We start from the raw sequence: 12,976 nt of genomic DNA, 5'->3' as shown, positions 1-12,976 counted from the left end.
GCGGGGACGTACCGTAAAGGGCAGTTTGTAATTATCCACAACACGCACGTTGTATAATTATCCACAACACGCACGTTGTATAATTATCCACAACGTGCACCACGTGCCACCAAAAAACATTTTAGATTTTTTTTTTCTTCTTATGATTTTAAAGGGGTCACATTAGGATCTGTAAACAAATACCTTTTTGCAATTTTGACAACAGCAGTCAAGAAGGCGATTACAAGATGCTGGCTCCCTCCTGACCCCCAACAATGTCTGAGTGGATAAATATAGTAAATGAGATTTATGTAATGAATCAATTACATTTTCCCTTCGGCTCAAAAAGGGGACTTTGGTTAAGTTGTGGAGAAAGTGGGTCAGATATATAAAGCATTCACAAACAGACTTTGTGGAAGTCACTCACGTATAGAATAAGTATAGTAAAATTCTCAATTGCTTTTTGGTTTTGTGGTAGACTATTATTATTATCATTTTTTTCATGGTTTACTGTGCACACTGTTTATCTCTCCCTATCTGTTCAGCATTATTGTTATAAAAAAGAAAGAGGAACAAAAAAGAAGCGGATATTGTATGATGTGGTTGTGCCGTTATACTTGGTGTTGTTTTCCACTTTTTGAAAATAATTTTTAAAAAAGGGGGGTCATATTACAAATCTTTTCAGTGAGCTCATAAAGGTCACTGGGTCAGACTATTAACTACAAAACACTCAGAGTGCACACACCCGCCAGGCCACATATTCCCAACTGTCACAACACCTAATTTCACTTGCATTTTGTACCACACCTTGTTTCCTAGGAATTTTACTATATACTCATAAACTTTCATCTAGCGTCACTCATCTAGCGTTCAATGTTGCCACATTTCTAACATCCTTCTGGATCCTGGATCCAGAATATGTTCGAGATTCACTCAAAAATTACATAAATTATTTCCTTTGACATTATTCATCTCCTCATGAAATGTTAGTGTTTATTAATAATTCATTTTTGAATTAAATGTTCCTGAATGGTTAAAAATTCTTCTGGATCCTAAATACAACCCCTGGCAAAAATTATGGAATCACCAGCCTCGGAGGATGTTCATTCAGTTGTTTAATTTTGTAGAAAAAAGCAGATCACAGACATGACACAAAACTAAAGTCATTTCAAATGGCAACTTTCTGGCTTTAAGAAACACTATAAGAAATCAGGAAAAATAATTGTGGCAGTCAGTAATGGTTACTTTTTTAGACCAAGCAGAGGGAAAAAAAATATGGACTCACTCAATTCTGAGGAATAAATTATGGAATCACCCTGTAAATTTTCATCCCCAAAACTAACACCTGCATCAAATCAGATCTGCTTGTTAGTCTGCATCTAAAAAGGAGTGATCACACCTTGGAGAGCTGTTGCACCAAGTGAACTGACATGAATCATGGCTCCAACATGAGAGATGTCAATTGAAACAAAGGAGAGGATTATCAAACTCTTAAAAGAGGGTAAATCATCACGCAATGTTGCAAAAGATGTTGGTTGTTCACAGTCAGCTGTGTCTAAACTCTGGACCAAATACAAACAACATGGGAAGGTTGTTAAAGGCAAACATACTGGTAGACCAAGGAAGACATCAAAGTGTCAAGACAGAAAACTTAAAGCAATATGTCTCAAAAATTGAAAATGCACAAAACAAATGAGGAACAAATGGGAGGAAACTGGAGTCAACGTCTGTGACCGAACTGTAATAAACCGCCTAAAGGAAATGGGATTTACATACAGAAAAACTAAATGAAAGCCATCATTAACACCTAAACAGAAAAAAACAAGGTTACAATGGGCTGAGGAAAAGCAATCGTGGACTGTGGATGACTGGATGAAAGTCATATTCAGTGATGAATCTCGACTCTGCATTGGGCAAGGTGATGATGCTGGAACTTTTGTTTGGTGCCGTTCCAATGAGATTTATAAAGATGACTGCCTGAAGAGAACATATAAATTTCCACAGTCATTGATGATATGGGGTTGCATGTCAGGTAAAGGCACTGGGGAGATCATCAATAAATGCACAAGTTTACGTTGATATTTTGGACACTTTTCTTATCCCATCAATTGAAAGGATGTTTGGGGATGATGAAATCAATTTTCAAGATGATAATGCATCTTGCCATAGAGCAAAAACTGTGAAAACATTCCTTGCAAAAAGACACAGAGGGTCAATATCATGGCCTGCAAATAGTCCGGATCTTAATCCAATTGAAAATCTTTGGTGGAAGTTGAAGAAAATGGTCCATGACAAGGCTCCAACCTGCAAAGCTGAAATGGCAACAGCAATCAGAGAAAGTTGGAGCCAGATTGATGAAGAGTACTGTTTGTCACTCATTAAGTCCATGCCTCAGAGACTGCAAGCTGTTATAAAAGCCAGAGGTGGTGCAACAAAATACTAGTGATGTGTTGCAGCGTTCTTTTGTTTTCATGATTCCATAATTTTTTCCTCAGAGTTGAGTGAGTCCATATTTTTTTCCCTCTGCTTGGTCTAAAAAAGTAACCGTTACTGACTGCCACAATTTTTTGTCCTGATTTCTTATAGTGTTTCTTAAAGCCAGATAGTTGCCATTTGAAATGACTTTAGTTTGTGTCATGTCTGTGATCTGCTTTTTTGCTACAAAATTAAACAACTCAATGAACATCCTCCGAGGCCGGTGATTCCATAATTTTTGCCAGGGGTTGTATGTTCTGGATCAATTTCAAAATAGAATCCCACATTTTTAATACAATATCCACCTGTTCACCAAATTTCATCAACATCATGTTACAACCTTTTGAGTTAAATGTTATGTTTCAAATATTATGCTGGATCTCATTTATAGAATATATTCTGTATTACCTCTAAAACTGAAACACTTCCTGGAACATTATCGATCTGCTCATCAAATGTCATTGAAACCAGTTCATTACTTTTTGAGTTATGCTACTAACAGACAAGCAGTCAGCATTAACATTAACTCCTTGGTGGAGGTAAAAATACAATAAAGTTTGGAGCAAAAAATACTTCAGAGATAATGGCAACTGAGCAGAATGGCTGCACACCGTGACTCATTTAAGGTGCGTTTACACATAACCAAGACGCGTTACGAATGTCATTTTTCTGTCATTCGTGACACATTCCTGACATTCTTAATGTGACTTAACGCATCTGAATAGGTTTCTTAATAGGTTTCTTAATAGTGCGTGTTGGTGCGTGATATTCTTGATATTCGCCGAGCATGTTTTTGCCTGTCAGAAAATCTTCCACGAATGTCACACACCACCCTCATTTCGTCTCACGTCGTGGAGGTCGCAACTGAGCGTATTGATCCGTCTTGATGAGTAGTGATCCTTAATAGAACGTGACAATGTTCGTAGTGGTTCCTGTGATGGTTCTTGGAGCCCAAACTGTCATGTTATTACGAAGTGACATGGAAACTGTCAAGTTTTGACATGACTTGTAACGCGGCATCACATTTCATTGCGCACCACAACAAATGAGTTTTCTGTCACGTGCACACAATTAAACTCGTTCCACAGTTCCTGCTGAAGCTCCTCAGGATGCTCCTGCAGGTGTTCCACCTGCTGTTGTAACCGATGAACGGGAGAACTGAGAGTCTCCGAGAGTGTGAGCCAGAGGATCAAGAGGAGACTCATGCAGCCAGACATCTCTGCACCTCCTCCAGTCCGGCGGAGGAAGAAGGACGCACACAATTAAACCCTGCTGCACCTCATTCAGTTTGATTGCTGACACCAAGTCGGCTAAAAGTCTCATTTCAGTGCTCTTCAGCGCGCTCCTGCAGGTGTTCCACCTGCTGCATGTGCCTGATGTTTGGGAAAATGCGCGAGACGACAGCCGCATGAAGCCACACATCTGGCTCTGTCCGTCTCCTCCTCCTCCTCCTCTCTGCGCCACTCCATGGCACAGAGCCCAACTACACATGCAGTCACAAAGTTCTTCTGAAAAACTGGAGCGATCTGAATTCGGTTGGATGAAAATGGGTATGTGTGGAGACAATTCACCTTGTTCACAATGTGACTTGCGCTGTTACGCGCAATAGCACGCAACAACGCGGAACACTATTCTTGACCATGCTTAATGGTTCCTGATAATTCTCCAGCAACATGTGCCATTAATTGTAACGCGTGGTAACAGGTTGCAGCAGTTCCTGAGGAGACCTGATGCCTCTGACCCGAATCATCACATTCGTGATCAGTGGCCAAGAATGTATACTTCGTGGCATTCGTGAGTTGTCGTTGTTATGTGTAAATGTAGCATAAAACACTTTAAATTTCTATAGGTATAAATGGAAGGCTGCCTGTGTGCGTTAGATCTGTGAGTCCTAGTGATTCCAGGGGTGGATGTAGGTTTCTTAGAAGAGCAGTGGCATCCCCCTAGAGTCCCTTGATTGGGAGAGTAACGACATAACGAGTCCCCCCCCCCCCCCCCCCAAAAAAAAGTCACATGACTCGTGGTGCCATCTTGCGTTCAAAATAGTGTTCACTGTTAATCTGTCTGCATGTAAATCCAGCTATTTTATTTATTTATTTGCTGAAAACGCAGGGTTGTTGTGCATTTGGATGCCTAAATAGACACAGCAAGGGCTTCAAGATGTACAGATACTCTTCAGATCTGAACAGAAGAAAAATTTGGGAAAATAAACTCAGCCGTGTGGGATAGAAGCTGACATCATCCTCAAAGTTTTGAGAGGTAAATTTAGTGTTCCGTCCCATGTACAGTAAAACTCACCTAAATCGTCATCGTATAAACCAGATATTCGCAGTCAACAGACAAAAAATCGTATTGTATCGTTTCCCATGTAATACAACCCCTGGCAAAAATTATAGAATCACCGGCCTCGGAGGATGTTCACTGAGTTGTTTAATTTTGTAGAAAAAAAGCAGATCACAGACATGACACAAAACTAAAGTCATTTCAATCAATCAATTTTATTTATATAGCGCCAAATCACAACAAACAGTTGCCCCAAGGCACTTTATATTGTAAGGCAAGGCCATACAATAATTACGTAAAACCCCAACGGTCAAAACGACCCCCTGTGAGCAAGCACTTGGCTACAGTGGGAAGGAAAAACTCCCTTTTAACAGGAAGAAACCTCCAGCAGAACCAGGCTCAGAGAGGGGCAGTCTTCTGCTGGGACTGGTTGGGGCTGAGGGAGAGAACCAGGAAAAAGACATGTTGTGGAGGGGAGCAGAGATCAATCACTAATGATTAAATGCAGAGTGGTGCATACAGAGCAAAAAGAGAAAGAAACACTCAGTGCATCATGGGAACCCCCCAGCAGTCTAAGTCTATAGCAGCATAACTAAGGGATGGTTCAGGGTCACCTGATCCAGCCCTAACTATAAGCTTTAGCAAAAAGGAAAGTTTTAAGCCTAATCTTAAAAGTAGAGGGTGTCTGTCTCCCTGATCCGAATTGGGAGCTGGTTCCACAGGAGAGGAGCCTAAAAGCTGAAGGCTCTGCCTCCCATTCTACTCTTACAAACCCTAGGAACTACAAGTAAGCCTGCAGTCTGAGAGTGAAGCGCTCTATTGGGGTGATATGGTACTACAAGGTCCCTAAAATAAGATGGGACCTGATTATTCTAAACCTTATAAGTAAGAAGAAGAATTTTAAATTCTATTCTAGAATTAACAGGAAGCCAATGAAGAGAGGCCAATATGGGTGAGATATAAATGGCAACTATCTGGCTTTAAGAAACACTATAAGAAATCAGGACAGTCAGTAACGGTTACTTTTTTAGACCAAGCAGAGGGAAAAAAATATGGACTCACTCAATTCTGAGGAAAAAATTATGGAATCATGAAAAACAAAAGAACGCTGCAACACATCACTAGTATTTTGTTGCACCACCTCTGGCTTTTATAACAGCTTGCAGTCTCTGATGCATGGACTTAATGAGTGACAAACAGTACTCTTCATCAATCAGGCTCCAACTTTCTCTGATTGCTGTTGCCAGATCAGCTTTACAGGTTGGAGCCTTGTCATGGACCATTTTCTTCAACTTCCACCAAAGATTTTCAATTGGATTAAGATCCGGACTATTTGCAGGCCATGATATTGACCCTCTGTGTCTTTTTGCAAGGAATGTTTTCACAGTTTTTGCTCTATGGCAAGGTGCATTATCATCTTGAAAAATGATTTCATCATCCCCAAACATCCTTTCAATTGATGGGATAAGAAAAGTGTCCAAAATATCAACGTAAACTTGTGCATTTATTGATGATGTAATGACAGCCATCTCCCCAGTGCCTTTACCTGACATGCAGCCCCATATCATCAATGACTGTGGAAATTTACATGTTCTTTTCAGGCAGTCATCTTTATAAATCTCATTGGAACGGCACCAAACAAAAGTTCCAGCATCATCACCTTGCCCAATGCAGAGTCGAGATTCATCACTGAATATGACTTTCATCCAGTCATCCACAGTCCACGATTGCTTTTCCTCAGCCCATTGTAACCTTGTTTTTTTCTGTTTAGGTGTTAATGATGGCTTTCGTTTAGTTTTTCTGTATGTAAATCTCATTTCCTTTAGGCGGTTTCTTACAGTTCGGTCACAGACGTTGACTCCAGTTTCCTCCCATTTGTTCCTCATTTGTTTTGTTGTGCATTTTCAATTTTTGAGACATATTGCTTTAAGTTTTCTGTCTTGACACTTTGATGTCTTCCTTGGTCTACCAGTATGTTTGGCTTTAACAACCCTCCCATGTTGTTTGTATTTGGTCCAGAGTTTAGACACAGCTGACTGTGAACAACCAACATCTTTTGCAACACTGCGTGATGATTTACCCTCTTTTAAGAGTTTGATAATCCTCTCCTTTGTTTCAATTGACATCTCTCATGTTGGAGCCATGATTCATGTCAGTCCACTTGGTGTAACAGCTCTCCAAGGTGTGATCACTCCTTTTTAGATGCAGACTAACAAGCAGATCTGATTTGATGCAGGTGTTAGTTTTGGGGATGAAAATTTACAGGGTGATTCCATAATTTATTCCTCAGAATTGAGTGAGTCCATATTTTTTTCCCTCTGCTTGGTCTAAAAAAGTAACCATTACTGACTGCCACAATTTTTTTTCCTGATTTCTTATAGTGTTTCTTAAAGCCAGAAAGTTGCCATTTGAAATGACTTTAGTTTTGTGTCATGTCTGTGATCTGCTTTTTTTTCTACAAAATTAAACAACTGAATGAACATCCTCCGAGGCCGGTGATTCCATAATTTTTGCCAGGGGTTGTAAACACCATATATTGCGGATTTTTCACTCACATCAGATAAAATGATCTGTGTTTATCCATTAAAAACTGAGCAGTCTGGATGCGCAAAGTAACAGAGGTACAAATTCAAGTTCAGCGCTGACACTCAGTGATTTGAGGAAAGTGAGACAGGAGTCATTTCTGTGATTAAAAAAAAAAAACATCCGTTTATTTTTTCACACCATGCTCAGACTCAGACCCACAGCCTGACGTGCACCTGTTAAATTAGACACAAAAGGCTGTGATTTGACAGTTTTCTGCTTTTACTTCTTTGTCTCCTCTCATATTTTAATACTTTTTGCAATGCACACACTGATAAGAAAAGGATAAGAAACATCAGCAACTTTACAACAGCCTGAAAAAGATTAACTTGTACAGCTTACCTTTGAATTGGAGGTGATGATTGCAGAAAGAAAAGCTTGAGGGTCAAATTAGTCCTAAATAATGCATAAACCAGCAACGGAGAACTTTAAAACTGTCAAGCATGTCACTGCATGACACAGAACTGCAGAGTTGCAGAAGCATAAATCAGGCTTTAAAGTAAATAAATAAATCATCATAAATTGTAAATTTATGTAAATTTGATAGCTTAACTGTTTTTATATTTATTTTGATCATACCTGTACCTGGATGTGTTGCCGTATGTGGTTATGTGGTTAAATGATTTAAAAAAATGTTGAAAACATTACCAAAATGGCGCCATGTTCTGAGGTGATGTTACTACACCCCCCCCACCGGAAAATTTTGAAATTATGGGTGTATTTCCCTGCTATCTCTGACATGGCTCGAGGATGCATGGTGCACAAAATGCAGACTCGGGCACAAAATGCAGACTCGAGGACAAAAATAATCTTTTTGTTTAAACAGGGAGGGGTACGGTACACGGGAAGACAGGCAGTGAAGCAGAGGTACAAGTAAGTGCAAGGCAAAAACATGGTTGAAAGACAGGCTGGGTTCAAAAACACGGAGAGAAATTCACCTGGGCTGAGGCAAAAACAAGGTCCAGAAAACAAAGCAAGGTCAAAACACTAGGAGGCAAAGACAAGACAATGGCAAAAGGCTGGGATGTGGATACAAGGATCGCAACGAACTGGCAGGGGAGTGGAGAAAGTGATGGGCTTAAATATACAGGTGAAGTAATTAGGGGAACAAGGTGCACGTGTGGAAGAATGTTCTAGAAGGGATGCTTGGTCAGTGTGAATTCATCTGGGGCCTATACTACTAAGTAGGGTTATTGGCTTATCAGGGTAACTTCGAGAGTAAGTTGATGACGTGTGGAGTAACTTCCCGGTTAACCCGTACTACGAAAGGTGGATAGGTTTTGATCGAGGTATGCTGCCATGGCAATTTACGCTGCGTGCCAAACCTGCTCCGAGCAGGTTATGTTCTAGGTTAGCTTGAGGTTTTCACTTAACCACTCCCTTTATAAGTACCGCCCATCCACCTTCAATCACTCCGAAGACAATACCAGCCTACCTGGATGATCCGTTTGATATTGGGGCACAAATTGTGAGGGTCTCTCTTGGCAGGGCGAGGGTTTTTAAAGACCGCCAGAATCCGCTGACATACCCAGACGATATTCTCCATGAAAGATATACGAGGTCTGTAGGAAAAGTATCCGACCTTTTTATTTTTTTCAAAAACCATATGGATTTGAATCACGTGTGATTGCATCAGACAAGCTTGAACCTTCGTGCGCATGCGTGAGTTTTTTCACACCTGTCGGTTGCGTCATTCGCCTGTGAGAAGACTGTGTGAGCACTGGTCCACCCTCTCGTCATTTTTTTATTGCAAATAAATGTCTGAATGATTTGGAGCTTTGCTGCATCAATTTTTTTCCAGAAACTGTGAGAGACCTCCAGGTGGACACCATTCGGAAAATTAATATGGCTTTCAGGGACAGTTTTATGGGGATTATACGGATTAAGGAGTGTTACTGCCGCTTTAAGGACGGCCCACAACTGCTGAGAGTAGGGCGCGCTCCCAGCACCGATCGACATGCTCAGACCCCGCTGAAACAACCAGATCATTTCCAACGTGAAGGCTTTGTTGATCCGGGACCTCGTCTGACTTTCACAAAAAGGCAGAAGTTGTAGACATCAGCACTTTGCGCCATGCAGCTCCACCGCGACGCACGGAACTCCTCCGCATGTCTGTCTTAATGTGCTGAAAAAGTGCTGATGTCCACGTCTTTTCACAATTCCTGTGCTAGTCAGACAACATACCGGATCAAGACAGCGTCCAGTTTTGAAATGAACGGCACATTTCACTGTTACAGGAATTTTAGTCATGGAAAGAGGAGCGGAATTCCGCAAGTGGCGGTGGAGCTGCATGGCGCAAAGCAACACCGTGATGAAGCCTTCCGGGACATGTTGGGGCATGTCCAGCTCATGCACAATCGGATAATCACACGACTGAAAAGCAACCGGAATCCATCTGAAATCCACCTGAAAGCCGTCCTGTGAGACCAACACGGAGGTGGTTTTGTGCTGCGTAATGAACGGCTCCGTGGCGCATCCCTCCGCTTTTCTTTCCATGAGAAAAACTCCTGTAACAGTGGAATGTGCCGAAAAAGTGCTGATGTCCACGACTTCTGCCTTTTTGTGAAAGTCAGACGAGGTCCCGGATCAACAAAGCCTTCACGTTGGAAATGATCTGGTTGTTTCAGCCGGGTCTGAGAATGTCGATCGGCGCTGGGAGCGCGCCGTGCTCTCAGCAGTTGTGGGCCGTCCTTAAAGCTGCAGTAACACTCCTTAATCTGTATAATCCGCATAAAATCGTCACTGAAAGCCATATTAATTTTTCCGAACGGTGTCCACCTGGAGGTCTCTCACAGTTTCTGGAAAAAAATTGATGCAGCAAAGCTTCAAATCATTCAGACATTTAGTCGCAATAAAAAAACGACGAGAGGGGTGGACCAGTGCTCACACAAAGCCTGCTCACAGGCGAATGACGCAACCGACAGGCGTGAAAAAACTCACGCATGCGCACGAAGGTTCAAGCTTGTCTGATGCAATCACACGTGATTCAAATCCTTATGGTTTTTGAAAAAAAATAAAAAGGTCGGATACTTTTCTAACAGACCTCGTAGATTCTCAGCCGAGGGAATTCGTTATCTTTGTCAGCTGATCAGGCCAGAGGTCTGTAACATCACCCATCGTAGCAATGCCCTGACGATCGAGCAGATAATGTGCCTTGCGCTTAGATATTTTGCCAGTGGACAATTTCTTTATTCCATCGGTGATGCTGAACATCTGAGCAAGAATACTGTATGTCGTATGATTCGCAAGGTAGTACTTGCTCTATCTAAACTGTTGGATGCATTTGTCATTTTCCCTGGCCATTTATCCACAATGCAAATCAAAGAAGGGTTTTATGCAATCGCGGGTAATTACTAATATCAAATAGGTCAAATGCATGTCAATTAATTAGGCGAAGTGGGGCTTATCAATAACAATTTCTCCTAGGTTTCCCAAGAGTAATAGGAGCCACTGATTGCACACAAATCCCAATCAGTGCAACCCTGGGAGAGCACGAGGGCAATTATGTCAATCGCAAATCTTTTCACAGTATCAATGTGCAGGTATAGCCGTTCTATTCGGCCTATTTCATGTACCCATTATCGTGTAGTCCACTCTAAGCTCACCTTCTTTTCACTTATTTCAGCCACATAAGGGTTGCTTTGGTTTGGGTGATTTTTCTAAATATTCTAATATACAATTACTATAATTACATAGTTCACATTCTTTTTCTCCCCACATGGGGCTGTCATGTTGGATAACCTTCATGCCAAAGTGATATGCAAGGTCTGTGAGAAAAATAATGCACCTTTTTATTTTTTTCAAAAACTATATGGATTTGAATCATGTGCGATTACATCAGCCAACCTTGAACCCTCGTGCGCATGTGTGAGTTTTGTCACGCCTGTCGGTTACGTCAGTCATTCGCCTGTGGGCAGGCTTTGAGTGAGGAGTGGTCCACCCCTCCCGTCGGAATTCTTTTGTCTAACAACTTGCTGAGAGACAGGCGCTTTGCTTTATCAACATTTGTTCAGAACCTGTGAGGCAGATCGAAGTGGACACCACTCGAGAAATTCAGCTGGTTTTTGGTGAAAATTTTAACGGCTGATGAAAGATTATGGAGTGTTACTGTCGCTTTAAGGACTTCCCACAGAGCGGGACGTCGCGCCGCACTCTCAGGCATTGTTGTCAGCCTGTTTCGAGCTGAAAACCTCCAAATTTAAGCCTCTGTTGACCCAGGACGTCGTGAGAGAACAGAGAAGTTTCAGAAGAGCTCGGGATCAGCAGTTTATCCGGACATTCCACTGTTAAAGGAGATTTTGTAATGAAAGACGTGCGGACGGATTGGCGCGTCGGCAGGCAGCCGGCGCAGTGCGCGGCCACATGAAAAACACCTCTGTGTTGATAAACATTTGTAAAAACCAGGCGGCTTTTGATGGCTTTCAGTAGAGTGAGTATCTGAGAAATTGTTTAACAGCTGGACATGTTCCAACTTGTCCTTAAGGCTTCCAACGGAGGTGTTTTTCCTGTGGCGGCGCGGCGCGCCGGCTGTCTGCCGATGCGCCAATCCGTCCGCACATCTTTCATTACAAAATCTCCTTTAAACAGTGGAATGTCCGGATAAACTGCTGATCCCGAGCTCTTCTGAAACTTCTCTGTTCTCTCACGACGTCCTGGGTCAACAGAGGCTTAAATTTGGAGGTTTTCAGCTCGAAACAGGCTGACGACAGCGCCTCAGAGCGCGGCGCGACGTCCCGCTCCGTGGGAAGTCCTTAAAGCGACAGTAACACTCCATAATCTCTCATCAGCCGTTAAAATTTTCACCGAAAACAAGCTGAATTTCTCGAATAGTGTCCACTTCGATCTGCCTCACAGGTTCTGAAAAAAATTTTGATAAAGCAAAGCACCAGTCTCTCAGCATGTTGTTAGACAAAGGAATTCCGACGGGAGGGGTGGACCACTCCTCACTCAAAGCCTGCCCACAGGTGAATGACGTAACCGACAGGCGTGAAAAAACTCTTGCATGCCCACGAGGGTTCAAGCTTGTCTGATGTAATTGCACGTGATTCAAATCCATATAGTTTTTGAAAAAAATAAAAAGGTCCGATACTTTTCTCACAGACCTCGTATATGTAACTATGTTAACAGAATCACCATTAATGGCTTTAAATCCTTAGATAGGTAGCCTATTTAGGAAACATTAAATTAACCTAACATCTATTAGTAGGCCTATGCCCACTTCTGAATCGTGTTGCATCTGGGCATAATTAATGAAAGAAGGTCATTATTTTACACATATCAGACATTCCACAGGTTAATCATCTGTAACAGATTTGGAGAACAATTGAATTGTACTTACGCATTTACCCGATCAGCAATACGTTGCCAACAAGCCTGTCTTGCTTTATTGGCAGACGATGTGTTCGATTTCCCCCTTAACGTTAATTTAAATTCCTCGTAGCTCCGCATAATAATCGCGCATTGTTCTTTGGTAAAGTAAAGTGACCGCGCCATCATTGAAAAATGGTGGCGTGCGCTGCAACCTGCCCCTTTTATGTGAACGCGCACAAACTCCAATTAGGTTAACACAGGTTCAACAAATCAACATCTTAATCAGCGTCATAGTACCGATTAACACCACTTGAGAACACCAGGTTTTGTCAACCCCGGTTTAAGA

The 12,976-nt window shown here is 41.9% G+C and overlaps 1 protein-coding gene across 1 annotated transcript in view; it reads right to left on the bottom strand.

Moving 5' to 3' along the window:
- Positions 1–12,976, bottom strand: part of prex2 (phosphatidylinositol-3,4,5-trisphosphate-dependent Rac exchange factor 2) — a 432,315-nt gene that overhangs the window by 131,654 nt on the left and 287,685 nt on the right. The gene's annotated exons all lie outside the window — the stretch shown is intronic.

The sequence above is a fragment of the Thalassophryne amazonica genome, chromosome 1, assembly GCF_902500255.1.
Source record: "Thalassophryne amazonica chromosome 1, fThaAma1.1, whole genome shotgun sequence".
Taxonomy (NCBI): domain Eukaryota; kingdom Metazoa; phylum Chordata; class Actinopteri; order Batrachoidiformes; family Batrachoididae; genus Thalassophryne; species Thalassophryne amazonica.
Note: the sequence above shows the minus strand (reverse complement) of the source record. Positions and strands in the feature narration are given on the sequence as shown.